The sequence below is a fragment of the Eptesicus fuscus genome, chromosome 1 (genome assembly GCF_027574615.1).
Source record: "Eptesicus fuscus isolate TK198812 chromosome 1, DD_ASM_mEF_20220401, whole genome shotgun sequence".
NCBI classification, from domain to species: domain Eukaryota; kingdom Metazoa; phylum Chordata; class Mammalia; order Chiroptera; family Vespertilionidae; genus Eptesicus; species Eptesicus fuscus.
Window position 1 is genome coordinate 67431444 of NC_072473.1, and position 17690 is coordinate 67449133.

General features: G+C 42.6%; 1 pseudogene; it reads right to left on the minus strand.

Annotated features, from left to right (window-relative positions):
* Positions 1-749: 749 nt before the first annotated feature.
* Positions 750-2017, minus strand: LOC103296770 (phosphoglycerate kinase 1-like; annotated as a pseudogene).
* Between the last annotated feature and the right edge of the window lie 15673 nt (positions 2018-17690).

The window sequence follows — 17690 nt, forward strand, 5'->3', positions numbered from 1 at the left end:
TTTAAGGTGTGAGGTGATATCTTTTTGTGGTTTTAATTTTTATGTCCCTGATGACCAGTGCTGTTGAACACCTTTTCATATACCTGTTGGCCTTTGTGTTTCTTCTTTGGAGAAATGTTTATTCAGGTTATTTGCCTATTTTTATTTGGTTTATTTGTCTTTTCCACTCTTGAATTATAGGAGTTCCATGTATGTTTTGGATATGAGCTCTTTATTAGATATATGGTTTGCAAATTTTCTCGTGTTCCATAGGTTGCCTCCTATGTTCACTGTTGGTGGAATGTAAATTGGTGCAGAGAGGTTTTTTTTCCAGTTTCAATGAATACTTTTATTTATTTAACAGATGAACAACTTTGTCTCCCTCCCTCCCTACAACTGAAATTTCACCTGGTTTTCATGTGAGTAGCGAAACAATGACAAAGCGAATCAGAATAAGCTACTCCAAGAAGAGAATTAAGCTAACAGCTTACTTTTTTAACAGACAAAATATAAATATATGCACTGTAGAATGCATAATGGTTTAGTCACTTAGAAATTCAAATGGGATCCTGAAGAATGGAAGCAAGTCCAGGGTGCAGTAAAGTTGAGCTGAGATGCTGTGCAACCTTGTAAGTGTTCCTGGGCTGCATCTCTTGGCCATTAGCTGAATCTTGACATGGGGGAAGATTTTAGCCAATATCAAGTAGAGGTGTGGAAAGCACTAAGTTCACTAAGGGGATGTGCACAGGAACCAAAAGGCAGGAAAAATATCAAACATTGTTGGGAGCATCCACCCCAGGAAGGACTTTACCTTCCAGCAGCTCTAAATTGGCACCACCCCCAGTGCTCACATGGCTGACTTTATCCTCTGTGTTCCATTTGGCACAGCAAGTGGCAGTGTCTCCACCACCTATGATGGTGACACAGCCCCTGGAAGTGGCTTTCACCACCTTGTCTATGAGGGCGTTGGTCCCTTGGGTAAAAGGTTCCCATTCAAATACGCCTACAAGTCCATTCCACACAATCTGCTTAGCCCTAGTGACAGCCTCAGCGTACTTCTTGCTGCTCTCAGGACCACAGTCCAAGCCCATCCAGCCAACAGGTATGCCAGAAGCCACAGCGGCTTGGCCAGTCTTGGCATTCTCATCAAACTTGTCAGCAATGACAAAGTCAATCGGCAAGGTAATCTTCACACCATTCTTCTCAGCTTTGGACATCAGGTCTTTGACAATCTTGGCTCCCTCTTCATCAAACAGAGAAGTGCCAATCTCCATGTTGTTGAGCACCTTAAGGAAGGTAAAAGCCATTCCACCACCGATAATCATCTCATTGACTTTGTCCAGCATATTATTAATCAGCTGGATCTTGTCTGCAACTTTAGCTCCGCCTAGGATGGCCAGGAAGGGTCGTCTGGGCTTCCAACGCCTTGGCAAAGTAGTTCATCTCCTTCATAAAAAAACCTCCATCTTTCTGTGGCAGATTGACTCCAACCATAGAGCTGTGAGCTCGGTGAGCAGTGCCAAAAGCATCATTGGCATAGACATCCCCTAGCTTGGCAAGTGAACTCAGAAGGCTTCTACTTTAGCTAGCTCCTCTTTAACCTTGTTCCCAGAAGCATATTTCCCCTTCCCTTCTTCTTCCACATTAAACTGAAGGTTCTCCAACAGGATGACAGACCCAGTAGCTGGGGCAGCACAAACTTTCTCCACTTCAGGCCCCACACAATCCTTCAAGAACAAAACATCCTTGCCCAGCAGAGATTTGAGTTCTACAGCAACTGGCTCCAAAGAGTACTTGTCAGGCATGGGGACACCATCAGGCCGACCCAGGTGGCTCATAAGAACAACTGACTTGGCTCCATTGTCCAAGCAGAATTTTATACTTGAGATGGCAACCTTGATTCTCTGATTGTTTGTTATCTGGTTGTTCTTCATAGGAACATTGAAGTCCTCTCTCATGATGACCTGCTTGCCCTTCACGTCCAGCTTGTCCAGAGTCAGCTTGTTAGAAAGAGACATCTTGGCAATACAGCAGTGCAGAGAGCCTGCAGACCAGTCAGCGACAGAGACAGCTGCAAATGTCCTGGTACAGAGAGTTTAAAAAAAATTAAAAATAGAACTACCATATGATCTAGCAGTCCCATTTTGGGGTATAAACACAAAGAAATTGAAATCACATTTCAAAGAGATATCTGCACTTTTATGATTATTGCAGCATTAGTCACAATAGCCAAGACATGGAATTAACAAAAATGCCCATTGGTGGATGAACAAATAAATAAAATATGCTATTTACATACAATGCAATATTATTCAGCCATAAAAAGGAAGGAATTCTGCTGTTTGTGACAACATAGATGAACCTTGAAGACATTATGCTAAGTGAAAAAAGCCAGCCACAAAAAGACAAATACTCTACGATCCCACTTATACTAGTACTAGAGCCCTGGTGCATGAAATTCATGCATGGGAGGGGGTCCCTCAGCCCGGCCTGCACCCTCTCATAATCCGGGACCACTGGCTCCTAACAGCTCACCTGCTTGCCTGCCTGATCGACCCTAACCACTCTACCTGCCTGCCTGATCGCCCTTAACGGCCCCTGCTTGCTGGCCTGATCACCCCCTAACTGGTCTCCTGCCAACCTGGTCAACCCCTGTCACCCTGCTGGCCTGTTCACCCCCTAACTGCCCCCCTGCCAGCCTGGTGGCCCCCTAAATGCCCTCCTGCTGGCCTGATCACCCCTAACTGCCTCTGCCTTGGCTCCCACTTCTGTGGCTTTGTCCAGAAGGTAGTCAGACGTCTGGAAGATGTCTGGTTGACCCAGTCTAATTAGCATATTACCCTTTTATTAGTATAGATAAGGACTCTAAAGTAGTCAAATATATAGAAGAAAAGACTAGAATATTGATTATCCAAGCCTGGGTGCAGGGGGAAGTGAAGAGGTGTTGGTCAAAGATATGAAGTTTCAACAAATTACTGAAAGTCCTAGAGATCTACTCCACAGCACAGTGCCTATAATTAGTATATTGAATACTTGAAATTTGCTAAGAGAGTAGATATTGTTGTGTTTTGTTGAGGGTTTTTTGTTGTTGGTTTTTTTTTCAGGATGGAAGGCTTTATTTCAATTGGTAGTGGTGAGGGAGTTGGGGTGGGGGGAGCCTGGACAGAGAGCAGCAGGCTAGGCAGCAGGGGCTGGCAACTGGACAGGAACTGGATGGGGGAAGAGCTGCCTGAGGCCTTGGGAAGGAGAAATTGAGTTAGGCCCCTGTTGAGACCTAACGAAGGTGGGTGGGGTGAGTGGGTAGGAATTGGATCTGGAGGAATAAGGGCCCACTCCTTCCTGGCTGGACATGGAACCTGGGCCCTGCCTTATTTTCCTCCTATAGAGCTTCAGTTCCCCCTGCTCACTGGGCCATGTGACCCTTAAACCTCACTGTTCCTGTACCAGAGGAAGGGACTAGGCTAGAAGGGGTAGTAGACAGGGAGCTGGGAGACTTAGGGAGCACAGGGTGGGGCCCACAGTGCTTGTGAGGAGTAGCGGCCCCCTGGCAGTCAGTTCCTGGCAACGATGACCACAGGGCAACAACAGTTGCTCCAAATAGCCACTTCCATGAGCTGGACCAACCCCCTTGCCGGGACACTTGGCAACAACCAGCTGGGGTTGCCCAGCATTTGCTGGTCCAGGGTGGTCTCCGGGCTCCGCTGGGCTGCGTGCTTTTTCACCAGCTTCCAGAGCTCCGCACTCGGCATGCACTCTGCTCCGGGTTGGCTGTGCCACATGCTCCTGCCCCGCGAGCATCTCCAGGTCCAAGCCCGTCCGAGCTGCCTTCAGGGTCATCTCCAGGCTCAGGGCCGAATGGGCGGGGGGCGGGTGGTGTATGGGCTCCTGCTATCCTGGGAGCTATAGTGGTACTTGGAATCAGTAGGGACCATAGCTGACTCCCCCACATCCATGAGGGGGACGCTGAGATCCAGGCCCTGGATGACATCACTGTCACCCAATATGAACACTTGTTCTAGCTCCTCCCACACCAGTGACATCTGCAGTTGCACTGTGACCACCTGGCCCTTGGTAGAGCGACCTGAGCTGAGTGGGCCTGGGACCAGCATCTTATTCCTCAACAGCCTCTTCCCCTGATGCCCAGCCCCTCGCCCAGGCTGGAGCAGCCTCAGGCAGGGTCCCTGGCTGTTCGGTCTCCTCCTATGTCCTCTAGTGGGGGCACCTCACTTAGGTTCCCCCCCTCTTCGTCCTCACCTTCTGTATCTCCCACCCCATACAGCACTTCGAAGTCCTCAAGCGTGGGACTGCAGCAGGCGCTGGGGCGGCAGGCTCAGGGCCCATGATGGAGGGCTCAGCACAGGATGCAATGCTGCTGAGGGTGGGGAGGGTGGGAACTGGCCTTCCGATTCAGGGACCGTCAATTGGGGTCCTGTGCCCCCCTCCCAACCCCCAGCTGTGTGGCTGCCATGCCTCGGGAACTCTGTTAAGTGTTCTTATCACAAAAAAATAAAAAGGGTGGAAGGAGGGGAGGGAGGGAGGGAGGGAGGGAGGGAGGGAGGGAGAATTTTTGGAAGTAATAAATATGTTATGAAATTGATTGTGGTTATAGTTTCATGGGTATACTTATCTCCAAGTACATCAAGTTGTATGCATTAAATATATACAGCTTTCTATATGTCAATCACACTATAATAAAGTGTTTTCTTAAAAACATATCTAATCTAATAAAAGGGTAATATGTAAGTTAACCATCACTCTGACACAAATATGGTGGCTCCCATAGCGTCCCACGCCCTGGCCACAGAGGGCGAGAGGGCTGCAGATAGAATGAGAGGCTGCCGGGCTGGGGATGTGCCCCTGGTCACCACCACATGGCTCAGGGCATGCCCCCAGCCCAGCGGACAGAACTCAGGGCTGCCGGGCTGGGGGTGTGCTCCAGTTAGCCCCTGCATGGCTCAGGGCAAGCCCCAAGCCCAGCAGACACAAGGCAGGAGGTCCTCTGCACATGAGCTGCAGAGGAAACACCTTTTCTGACCACTCATTGGCTAAGCTCCCTGTACACTGCCACTCACAGTGTTCTTGGTAACTTGGGTAATAAGAATCCAAGGTGATCTAGGGTTCTAAGGTCTGCTGCTGGAGGGGCTAAGAAATGTCATATACTTCCCTAGCCAGTTTGGCTCAGTGGATAGAGCCTCATCCTGCTGACCACAGGGTCCAGGTTCGATTCTGATCAAGGGCATGTACCTAGGTTGCAGGCTCCTCCTTGGCCAGAGCCCAGGTCAGGGCTCATGCAGGAGGCAACCAATCACAGTGTCCCTCTCGCAATGATGTTTCTCTCTGCTTTCCCACTCTCTAAAAGTCAATGGAAAGATATCCTCAGGTAAGGATAAAAAATAAAAGAAAGAAAGAAAGAAAGAAATGTCAAATCTTATGAAAGGCACATCTTGAAAATGCCTAAAGAAAGTTGTCTTTTTTTTGTGGTGAAGGGACTGGAGTCAGTGTTGACGAAAACACCTTGGTGGCTGCAGCAGCCGGCAGTGGCGGCAGCAGCGGGTTGATGTGGCTGGTGTCTTCCCCTGATTAGCCTGGTCACCTCCAGCAGAGGGAGGCCAGACTGTGGCTTAGGCCCGCTCCCTGTCAGTAGGACATCCCCTGAGGGCTCCCAGTCTGTGAGAGGGGGAAGGCTGGGCTGAAGGACCCTCCCCTCCCCAGTGTATGAATTTCATGCACCAGGCCTCTAGTATTACTAATAAAGCTTGAACTGCGTTTTCACAAATAGATACTCTTTTTTTGTGAGGGCAGGGAGAGAAATCTCCTTGCTTATGTCAAACAGCCACTTAAGTGTAGCACTGAAACTAGAACTCAGATCTTTGGACCCTGACTTAATTTCTAAATCCATTACACTTTTCCTCAATAATACCTTGCTTTAATAAACTCAGCTAGTTGGAAACAAAGACTTGTTTGTGTTTTAATCTGTTTTAACATCTCTGTCATTTCAAATAAATCTCAACATCTCTGTTACCCTGTGTATTTAGTTTCCATATTCATTTTATTCACAACTCCCTTATCCAGATAGTTAGATGATTACACACCTATTTTTAATGTATATTTCTTTATTGATTTCAGAGAGGAAGAGAGAAGGAGAGAGAGATAGAAACATCAATGATGTGAGAGAATTATGGATTGGCTACCTCCTGCACAACCCCCACTGGGGATAGAGTCAATAACCCAGGCATGTGCATGTGCCCTTGCCTGGAATCAAACCTGGGACCCTTCAGTCTGCAGGCTGACACTCAATCCACTGAGCCAAGCTGGCTAGGGCTTTATACCTATTTAAGGACATGATTTCATAGGGCAAAAACCACAAGTAGTCTTTATTATGTAACTCAAAAAAGAGCCAGGTACTATCTGGGCACTGAGTAAACACTGGGTCACTTATGTTAGTTCTTTTAATCCCAGCTTGGAACCCCACAAATGAAAGATGCCATAGAAACACAGAGTATTCAGAGAAAACAAAACCCACATGAAGGCTGTGATACACATTAACATACACACTTATATGCGCATGTGTGCGCACACACAAAGAATTCCACGGCATTCAAATTTATTCTTGTTATCATGGCTTGTTCAGTTTTTCTTCTACCAAGGGATCTCCCCCAACAATTATTCATGATAAACAACAAGTATCGTGGGCATTTCCACTCTGGCATTTGCCAAAAGGAAAATGAATAATCCAGTATTTGTGTAGCTACAGGGACAGGCAGGCTTTGCCATTAGCAGAGAGAACCTTGGCTGAATTAGTGAGTACCAACTGGCACCATTCCACTAAGCACAAAGGGAGATCTTCTCTACTGTTTCATCGCCAAATATCTGCACTTATGCAAGTGTATTTCCATATTCAGAAGGAAAGGGTATTATGTGGGATACTTGCCACTTTTCAGTAATTATGAAATAATCTCTGCGGGGCTTTGTATAATCAAAACTTTGTTTTCAAAAGGCATTATTCATCTACACTTGTTTTACAATGAAGTCTGTTGTTTCTTGAACCAATACTCTGATTTTCACAAGTAAGAAAATGAGCCTCAAGCTTAACAACACTGGTACAGGCATACCTAGGAGCTATTGCAGGTTTAGTTTCAGACAACTTTAATGGCAATAAAGCAAACCACATGAATTTTTTTTCCCACTGCATATAAAAGTTATGTTTATACTATACTGTAGTCTATTAAGGGTGCAATAGCAGCTTGTCTAAAAAATGTACAGACCTTAATTTTTTTAAAGAATAGTTTATTGGTTTTCAGAGAGAGAGAAAGGGAAAGGGAAAGAGAGAGAAACATCAATGAGAGAGAAACATGGATCAGCTGCCTCCTGCACACCCCCTGCCAGGGATTGAGCCACAACCCGGGCATGTGCCCTTGGCCAGGAATCAACAGCAGATCTCCTTGTACATAGATGACACCCAACCAACTGAGCAACACTGGCCAGGGCAGACCTTAATTTTAAAATGTTGCTAAAAGTGCTTACCATCATCTGAGTCTTCAGCAAGTTGTATTATTTTTGCTGGTGAAGGGTCTTGCCTCAATGTTGATGGCTGCTGACTGATCAGAGTGGCAGTTGCTGAAGGTTAGGGAGGCTGTGGCAATTTCTTAAAATAAGACAATGAAGTTCGCCACATGGTTGTTAGGGTAGCCGAAGGAGGAACGCATGAGGCCAAAATGGGTGAAAAATTATGAATTTATTAGGTCATCTGGATACCCAGATGTGCTGAGTCCCAAAATGGCACCAGCTCCCAAAGATGAGGAGTCAGAGGTTTTTAAGGACTCTCGGCGGGCTTTTTCTGGGTGGAGAATCCTCTGCAGGTCTGGATTCTGGGAAACTCTGGAGGGGAGAGATAATGGTCTTAGCAAGTGGAATATGATCTAAGCAAGTGGAATGTCCATTGTGAAGTGGCCTAAAGGTCAGTTCTCAGGGGAGGGGGCATCGAATCAATTATTTGATCAGACCTAACACATGGGTTGACTCTTCATTTCACTAACAATTTCTCTAGCATATAATGTTGTTTTATAGCATTTTATACACAGTAGAACTTATTTCAAAATTGAAGTCAATCATCTCAAACCCTTCTGCTGCTTTATCAACTAAGTTTATGTAATAGCCTAAAACCTGTGTTGTCATTTCAACAACCTTCACAGCATCTTCACCAGGAGTAGACAAGGGACTCTTCCTTTTACTTGAACACTTAGAAGCCACTATAGGGTTGATAATTGGCCTAGTTTCAATATTGTTGTATCTCAGGGAATAGGGAGGCCCCAGAAGAAGAAGAGATATGGGTAATGGCTTGTCAGTAGAGCAGTCAGAATACACACATTTATCCATTAAGTTAATAGTCTTATATGAGCACAGTTCATGGTGCCCCAAAACAATTACAATAGCAACATCAAAGATTGCTGATCACAAATCTCTATAATAAACTAGAGGCCTGGTGCACGAAATTCGTGCATGGAGGAGGGTTGTCCTTCAGCCAAGCCTGTACCCTCTCCAATCTGGGACCCCTCGAGGGATGTCCGACGGCCCTCTCACAATCCAGGACTGCTGGTTCCCAACTGCTTGCCTGCCTGCCTTCCTGATTGAACCTAACCGCTTCTGCCTGCCAGCCTGATCACCCCCTAACCACTCTGCTGCCAGCCTGTTTGCCCCCAACTTCCCTCCTCTGCCGGCCTGGTCACCCCTAACTGCCCTCTCCTACAGGGTTGATCACCTCCAACTGCCCTCCCTTGCAGGCCTGGTCCCTCTCAACTGCCCTCCCTTGCAGGCCTGGTCCCTCTCAACTGCCCTCCCTTGCAGGCCGGGTGCCTCCCAACTGCCCTCTCCTGCTGGCCATCTTGTGGTGGCCATCTTGTGTCCATATGGGGGCAGGATCTTTGACCACATGGGGGCAGCTATATTGTGTGTTGCAGTGATGATCAATCTGCATATTACTCTTTTATTAGATAGGATAGAGGCCTGGTACAGGGGTGGGGGCCAGCTGGTTTGCCCTGAAGGGCGTCCCAGATCAGGTGGGGGTTCCCTTGGGGTGTGGGGTGGCCTGAGCGAGGGGCCTGTGGTGGTTTACAGGCAGGCCACGCCCCCTGGCAACGCAAGTGGAGGCCCTGGTATCTGGAATTTATTTTCCTTCTACTATTGAAACTTTGTAGCCTGGAGCGGAGCCAAGCCTGGGGCTCCCTCCGAGGCTGGCAGCCATTTGTGTTGGGGTTATAATTGAAACTTTGTTGCCTTAAGCGGGTGGGCCCGGCCAGGGTGTTCGGAAAGCTTTGCTTCCCCTGTTGCTGGCGGTAACCCTGGTCTGCTCTCTGAAGCTCCATTCTGCTGCCATTTGTTTACCTTCTATAATTGAAACTTTGTAGCTTGAGTGGAGGCTTAGGCCTGGCAAGGGCTGCCTAGGCAGAAAGCTTGGCTTCCTCTGTTACCTAGGAAACCTTGCTCTCTGTGGCTGTAGCAATCTTGGTTTGGGTTAATTTGCATACTCGCTCTGATTGGATGGCGGGTGTGGCTTGTGGGTGTGTTGGAGGTATGGTCAATTTGCATATTTGTCTATTATTAGATTGTATACTTATAATAATAATGAAAAATCTGAAATATTGAGACAATTACCAAAATGTGACACAGAGAAATGAAGCAAGCAAATGTTGTAAAAATGATGCCAATAGGTTTACATGATGCAGGGCTGCCATAAACCTCCAATTTGTAAAAAAAAAACAAAAAAAAAACAAAAAAAACACTATCTGCAAAGTGCTATCAAGAATGGTATGCCTGCCTGGTTGAGGGTCAACCTATGAACCAGGAGGTCACAGGTTGTGGGCTTTATCCCCAGCAGGGGATGTGCAGGAGGCAGCTGATCAATGATTTTCTCTCATCATTGATATTTCTATCTCTCCCTGTCCTTTTCTCTCTGAAATCAATAAATAACATATTAAAAAAATAATGGTATGCTTGTATTACTTTTTGTTTGGGAAAAATATTAACAATCTGAACTTAGGCTTCTTTTAGGAAAAACAATTCCTACTATTTTTGCTACTGTTTTCCCACTGGTTCCACCTCTTCTATGTGGTCAACATCAAATGAATGGATATGGTATACAAATACACTGATCACAAGGATCTGATAATCTATTAAGTGGAAAGACATTAAAAAACACAGACTCAATATTGCTTATCAAGTAAGGTTACTAAGGGCAAAATAATCAATATCCACTGAGCTGATAGATTTTGTGAGGAAAAAGAGTAATTTATAATTGATATTTGATGTGGAAAAAATCAAAGAGGGCTTCTTGGAGGCAATGACTAAATTTTTGGAGCTGAATGTTAAAGGAGTTCAGAGACAATGGAATAGCAGAGAGAGAGAAAGTATGCCAAGTAGGGGAACATTAATTTACCTATAATAGAGGTGGGTCCATTTGGGGATACTGATGGAAAATATGTTGGTGATCAAGAGTGGCAAGTTGATAGAGATCTCTAAAGGTACAGGTAGAGGAATGTAAATTTGCTAATCCTATATAATAAAAAGGTAATATGCAGATCGACCGAACAGCAGAACGACCAGTCACTATGACACACACTGCCCACTAGGGGGCAGACGCTTAATGCAGGAGCTGTCCCTTGGTGGTCAGTGCCTTCCCACAGGGGGAGCACCGCTCAGCCACAAGCTGAGCATAGCAGGCCTAAACCGGCAGATGGACATCCCCCAAGGGTTCCCAGCCTGCAAGAAGGTGCAGTCCTGGCTGAGGGACCACCCCCCTGCCACTCCAGTGCATGAATCTCATGCACTGGGCCTCTAGTAAAAGTAATAAGAAACTACTTTAGTTTTATGAGAAAGGGAGCAACCTAATAAAGCCAACCCAAGCTACAAAGTGGTATAGCATACTGGTAAAGATCTCGAGTCTGAAGCTTAATTTCCTGGCTTTGAATGCTGACTCTTCCACTTCCTAGTAGCCTCATATAAGTTATTGAACTTTCATGTCTCATTTTCCTCAACAGTAAAATAGATCTCAGAATTTTGCCAACTTCATAGGGTTTATATGAACATTAGATGATTTCACACAAGTAAAATGATTAAGGTAGTGCCTCACACAGAGTTACCATCCAATATGTGTTAGCTTCTATATGAGAAGGTGGGGCGGGCACTTTATCCTGGGGCCATTTCTCAATCTAGCTATCTTTATTGTTCTTGCACTTTTGAATTTAAATCATGTCCTTCATCTAAACAAACTAATTTGCTCATCTTTACTATTCCAATGTAACATTATCCCTGCTTGTTGTAGCCCATTCCTAGTCTTTTCTACCAATCCACATTTCTACTCTAGGTAAAACCCTTACCTCAAATGACAATTTTTTTTTCTCACTAATCCCACCCAAATTCTATCACTCCTTAAGCTTTCTCTCTACGATGCAGGTGCTCCAGTCAATTTTCCTTGTTTTACTGTGATTCTTTCAATAATTCGATGCTCTCTCCCCTCCACTGAAATTATCCTTTCAAAGATTCCTAACTTGACCAAGAATAAAAGCCAAAATTCATGAGTGTAATCCATACAGATTTTTAATATTTTTCCTTCACAATTTAAATATATTGTCATAACAACATGTTTCTCTGCTACTGATTAGTCATGGGGAAAAACAGAACTTCCTGGAGGCAACAGTTAAATCCTGAGTGCTTACAATATGTAGGCATTGAAGTCCAACTGTCTAGGTTTGTATCCTGACTATTCTATTTACTGAGCATCCCTAGACAATGCTCTTAATATTGCTGAGTTTAAGTTTACTTATCTACAAAATAGAAAAATTAGTAGTAATCACCTCACAGAATTGTTTAGAAAATTAAATAAGGTAATAAATTAAAAAGGCATAGCATAGTACTTGGCATGTAGCAATATATTAATAAATGGTAACTACTATTATAATTACTATAATTTAGTAATTTACACAGATAATACACAGAAATCATTTAGTCATAACCTAAAAAATATAGGAGGAATTATTATCTCCTTATGTAAGACAGAAAAGAGGCTTAGAGAAGTAGAGGTCCTTGTTCAAGTGGACAGAACTAATAAATGGCAGAATTTGAATTTCAACTGAATCTGCTGCTATTTATCCTGCTATTTTTTGCATTTCCATAAACTTTTAGGTATTTAGAAGGGAAAATTTATTACTTTTTGTCTATTCTTTAATAACACTTTTTTTTCTTTAATTACAGACATAGAATGAGCAGCCATGTCCTAATCTGTCTGGGTACACTGCAGAATGTGATGTCTTTTATGTAAAACCCGTAGGTGAGTGGAAAAAACTTATATGCAAATAGCACTGCATCACTGAGGGAGAGCCCTGACTTCCGGTTTCCCAAAGAGATCCTAAAACTGAGTATTAAGGTTTTATTTAATTGCATGCAATTGTGTATATCATCTCTGAGTGTCCTTCATCCTAAGACCATATAGTAAAGCAATTAATGTAACCCTAAGAAACCAAACATTCACTGTGTAGCCTATAGCAAATTCATAACACTGTTAAATGAATTACCTTAAACCAGCAATTTTCAACCGGTATGCAGAGGCAGGCACACTGGTGTGCCGATAGAATTTTTTAGAACATATAATACCTGACTATTTAGACAGGAGCACTGATCTTTGTTCCTTTAATTGTCGAATTAAAAAATGACAATAGCCAACAAAATAGCCATCTGGTGTGAATGAATAAAAATTATACTTATTTTTGTCAGATTGGCAAAAAACATATTTTGTGGTGTGCCGCAGAATTTTAGTAATTATGTGTACATGGGATGAAAAAGGTTGAAGATTACTGCCTTGAATTAATGCTCCCCCAAAGCATGTGAGTTGCAACACTGGTGTAACAAGAATCTCCTTGAGACAAAGCATTCAGCGGTCAAATAAGTTTGTGAAGCACTGCATGCTATAATCTCATTCTAGGAAATTTACACAATTGTATTAGTTAAGGTTCTTTTGGTTGCAAGCAACCAAAATCACTTTGAGCTGCTATAAACATAAAAGTGAATTTATTGGAAGGATACTCTGATAATACACAGAAATCAAAAGAACAGTTGCATTACTGAACTTCAGTAAGATTAGCTACTGAACATGCCAGCAGCATGAGTTGCCAGAACTTCCCAAATGGGCACCTTTACACCAGTGCTGGAAAGGATGCATTAAATCCCCTTGGAGATCTTAAGAACTCCAGTACTTGACATAGAGTGCACGGGGAGTCTTCAGTAATTTTTAGCTCTCATTATGAAACATTTTTGTGTAAATCAGGTGTAAGACTTTCTGATTTAGAGATCTTGGGGAGGGCACATGAATCAGCATTTCTGCATAACTTCCACGAGTGTGAAGTTGAGTCAGATTTCAAAATCACTTCTCATGGAACACTTAAGTGACACAGTCACCAGTGATGGCTAGCTTCTGTATCTCTCAGCTTAAAATGTTATGCGGATGCCCTAGCCAGTTGGGCTCAGTGGCTAGAGCATCGGCCTGCAGACTGAAGGGTCATGGGTTGGATCGCGGTTAAGGTCACATGCCTGGGTTTCAGCTCGATCCCCAGTAGGGGATGTACAGGAGACAGCTGATGAATGATTCTCTCTCATCATTGATGTTTCTATCTCTCTCTCCTTCTCCCTTCCTCTCTGAGATCAATATAATATATATATATTTAAAAAATATATATATATATTTAAAAAATGCTATGAGGACAATTATTCTTAATGGGTCCTTGAAGTTCAAATATTTTATTCCTTGACCAATCAGCTATGGCCTGGGAATCATAATATATGTGACTGCAGATGACATATTTCTGAGTAATATGAGCAGTTCCCAGAAGAGGGGAACTTTTTGTGATCTAAGTAGCCAGCCCAAGAAGTGTCTGCTTTTAAAAATCATTCTAAGAGGTACCTTTAAATAAAATGCTTACTTTTGTTGAATCAGGCTTTGCCTAAACTCATTTGACCACAAAATCATATTTTCACCCAAAATTTAATGTTGTCATTTAGAACAAGGAATCTGCACCACACAGGAAATGAGTTAGAAAGTTATCCTGGTCCCCTCATCTTCACGAGATTTGGATCTTAAACTGGCTTTCAACAGCAACTCCAGTAGTTTCAGTTTTGATATAGCAAAGGAGATGGTTCAGCCTCACAGTTTGGAAAGACCATTTATGTCTCAGCTTCCTACCTCATGAGATATTCTGTAACAAAAAGCACAAGGGGATTCAGTGAAATTGAGTAAGTTTAGCAGACATTGCCTATATGCATTTTATAAATTTTACAATGTACTTAAGCAAAGTTGGTAGTCACAAAATAATCCATGGGATGTAAAGTACAGCATAGGGAATACAGTCAATAATATTGTAATAACTATGTATGAAGCCAAGTGGGTATTGGAAATATCGGGGTGACCACTTTGTAAACTATATAGTTGTCTAACCACTGTGCTGTACACCTGAAACTAATACAAAATAATATTGAATGTCAACTGTAATTGAAAAAGAAAAACACAGGAAAACTCTGAGACTACTCATAACAAAGACAATTCTTCAGCTTTGTTTAACCCAGCATATGCCTCAATTATTTTGTGGGAGGAAGCCCTATGAGTGAAGCCTACTTTACCCACAGGCAGGAGCTGAGTGGAAGCTTGGTCCAGCTTTTCCTCCTTGTCTTCCATGTTTCCTCTTTATATATAGGAAGAACAATCATTTTAAAATAGTCCCAAAGAGTTTCGGGTCTGAAATTGAGCCTGGTCAGCTATTACTTAAGCCATCTTTTTCTAACTCATTTTGTCTTTTCTTCTATTATAAGGAGAGCAAAGGTTATACCACAGTCTTCTGAATCAGTTAAATATTGTGTCAGAAGCACCTGATATAAGAGGCATGTTCAAATTGGAAATCTGGTTCATTGCATTTGTACAACAAAAACAAACTTCTCTTTTATTTTACAGGATTCAAAAATGATTTCACTGAAATGCAAAGTTGAGCAAGCCACAAAAATTGGATTAACCACAAATCAAAGAATGCCTGAAACAGTGCATAGGTTATATACTTATCTTAGGCATCAGCCTCTCTGGTGTCTGCCTTTAATGGGTAATATTCCCTAAAGCCTTTTTATGTATTTCAAACACATTACAACAGGTGTATTCACCTACAGAATTCACCTGCCATTACATCTGAATTTGACATGGCTGCCCTGGAGTTTCACACCTTAACAGAGACAGGCTGCTGTGCCGCTTAGTATAGGGGTGACTTGGATGAGTTTAAGGTTGAGCAGTTAGTGTACCTAAAGGGAGAACTTAACTGGGTCACCATCGAACATTTTCAATTGCATGTTTTGGAGAAAGTTCATGGCTGTGAGAGTCTCAGGAAATAGGGAAGATAAAAATATCAAAGCAGAACTGAGACTAAACTTCCTGATATCACCCTGCTATTCACCAATGCTTGGCCAAAAGAAAAACAAAAAAGTGAAGCTACAGCCTAGTAAGCATTTTACTACTGTTATTTCAAATAAGGCCAGCAACCAACACAGAGAGCCCAACTCAAGCTGTCTGCCACCTGTTTGGGTCTGGCTACATAAAGCTGCCACATATTCCCTGGTGGCTCCCTATGCTGACTATCTAATGGGTTAACCAGCCATCTGCATCTCCTGCCATTACTAATCAGGGCAGTACACACATCTATTGTCCTTGGGCTTCAGGGCTCTTCCAGCATTATGGCTTTGCCTATGGTTCACAGAAACTTTCTGAAACTCCCCTTTCCTCTCCTCTGTGACCTTCTGACAGCTTCCCAGTTCACTCCATCCCTCAATGGTACCTTGTTTGATTTCTATTTAATCATTAAAATCATCATCATCAAGCTGTCTTTCTCCGGGACTCCATCTGCTTTTGCTTTCAAATTCCACATGCTCTGGGACAAAGCGCCCCTGAGAATTCCATCCATTTTGCAACCTTAGGAACTTGGGTTTGGCTGTTGCTGGCTCTTAATAGTGAAGGAAGCCCCAGCTGTTTGGCCTCGAAGAGGGAAACTGCACCCACACACATATTCACAATTAGGCAACAGAAAAAAAAAATTAAAAAAAAAAACCACCACAGCAAAAAAAAACACACAAAACAAAGAAAGGATATTGGGAAATCTCTTGGAGGTGATGATTCATTCTGATAGTTGTTTAAAATTCCACTGTACAGATATCTGCTAAACATTTTATATAAGTAATAGAGTCTGGACATTCAAAAAATAAATAAATCATAGACCCAGCCACACAAGTCTAATTTAACAAAATCACAAAGTGCTTATGTTATAATGTTAGATTTTTTTTTAATTTTTTAAAAATATATTTTATTGATTTTTTACAGAGAGGAAGGGAGAGGGATAGAGAGTTAGAAACATCAATGAGAGAGAAACATTGATCAGCTGCCTCCTGCACACTCCCTACTAGGTATGTGCCCACAACCAAGGTATATCCCTTGACCGGAATCGAACCTCGGACCCTTGAGTCTGCAGGCCAACACTCTATCCACTGAGCCAAATCAGTTAGGGCTAATGTTAGATTTAAGAGTAAATTTGTGGGGGGATAGTCTTTATCTAATGGAACCTGTTCAGAATTTCAGAAAGGAGGAATGAAATACAACAGTGTGCTTTCCAGATAAGGTATGTATACTTTTACAATTTTTATTGTTTCACCTCATATATTGGATGTTAACCCCTTACATCTAATTACTAAATATCCACAGCAATATACCTGATACCTTGTTTGCCTCACAATACAACTTCTTTTACATGAAAAATTTCACCTTTAAACTCTTATCTTTCTATCATTAAAGAACACCTTTAATTGTAAGAATTAGGTCGGATATTTGGTTTTGATCACTGTGGCAATTCAACTATTATTTCTCTTATGCAAAAAGAAAGGTGATACACTTATTGTATGCAGAAGTCTTACCTGGAGATAAAGCTGTTTTGATTATAGTAATTCAGTTTTTCATTAGCGCCATTCAGTTTTGTTACTGTTCCTCATTCCAATATTCAGAAACTAATTAAGCAGTCTTAATTATTACTTGTCACATCTCTAGAAAACATGCCAAATAGTCAATTAAGAGTCTTAACAGTCCCTCACCCTGATGTTTCTGTCTCTTTCTCTAGTACTTATCACTGACACCTAGGTGACTCAGACAGAAAGAGTGTCTAAACTAAACAGCAAGTGACAGTGATTGTGGAAGGTATAAACATAAGAGGTGATGAATTTTAATAACATAAGGACAATAATATATATAAACAGAATCCTGAGATCTGTGAAATAATTTAGGTAAAATAGGAAGTTTAGGTTTTATCTAAGCCACTGATTTACCATAGATAACAGTTAAATCATAATTAAATTATTCACTCCTTTTTTTCTTTCTCGGCTTCCCTTTGTAGTCACTCAGACACATGCATTCCCCAGATTCCTTTTGTGGAAGCAATAATAAAGATGAAACTATTCCAAAGGGCCTCTTTCTTACCTAGACGGTCTTTCACCACTAAAATTTTCAGCTCAAATTTCCCAAGTGGTTTTCAAGTGCACATTTAGTTTCAGTGCTTTTGGTTAGAAAAATTAAACCATTCTGCTTTATAAAGCCTGCCTGCTTCAGAGCAAATCAGCATGAATAAATTCAACAACTATAGATATTTCTTAAG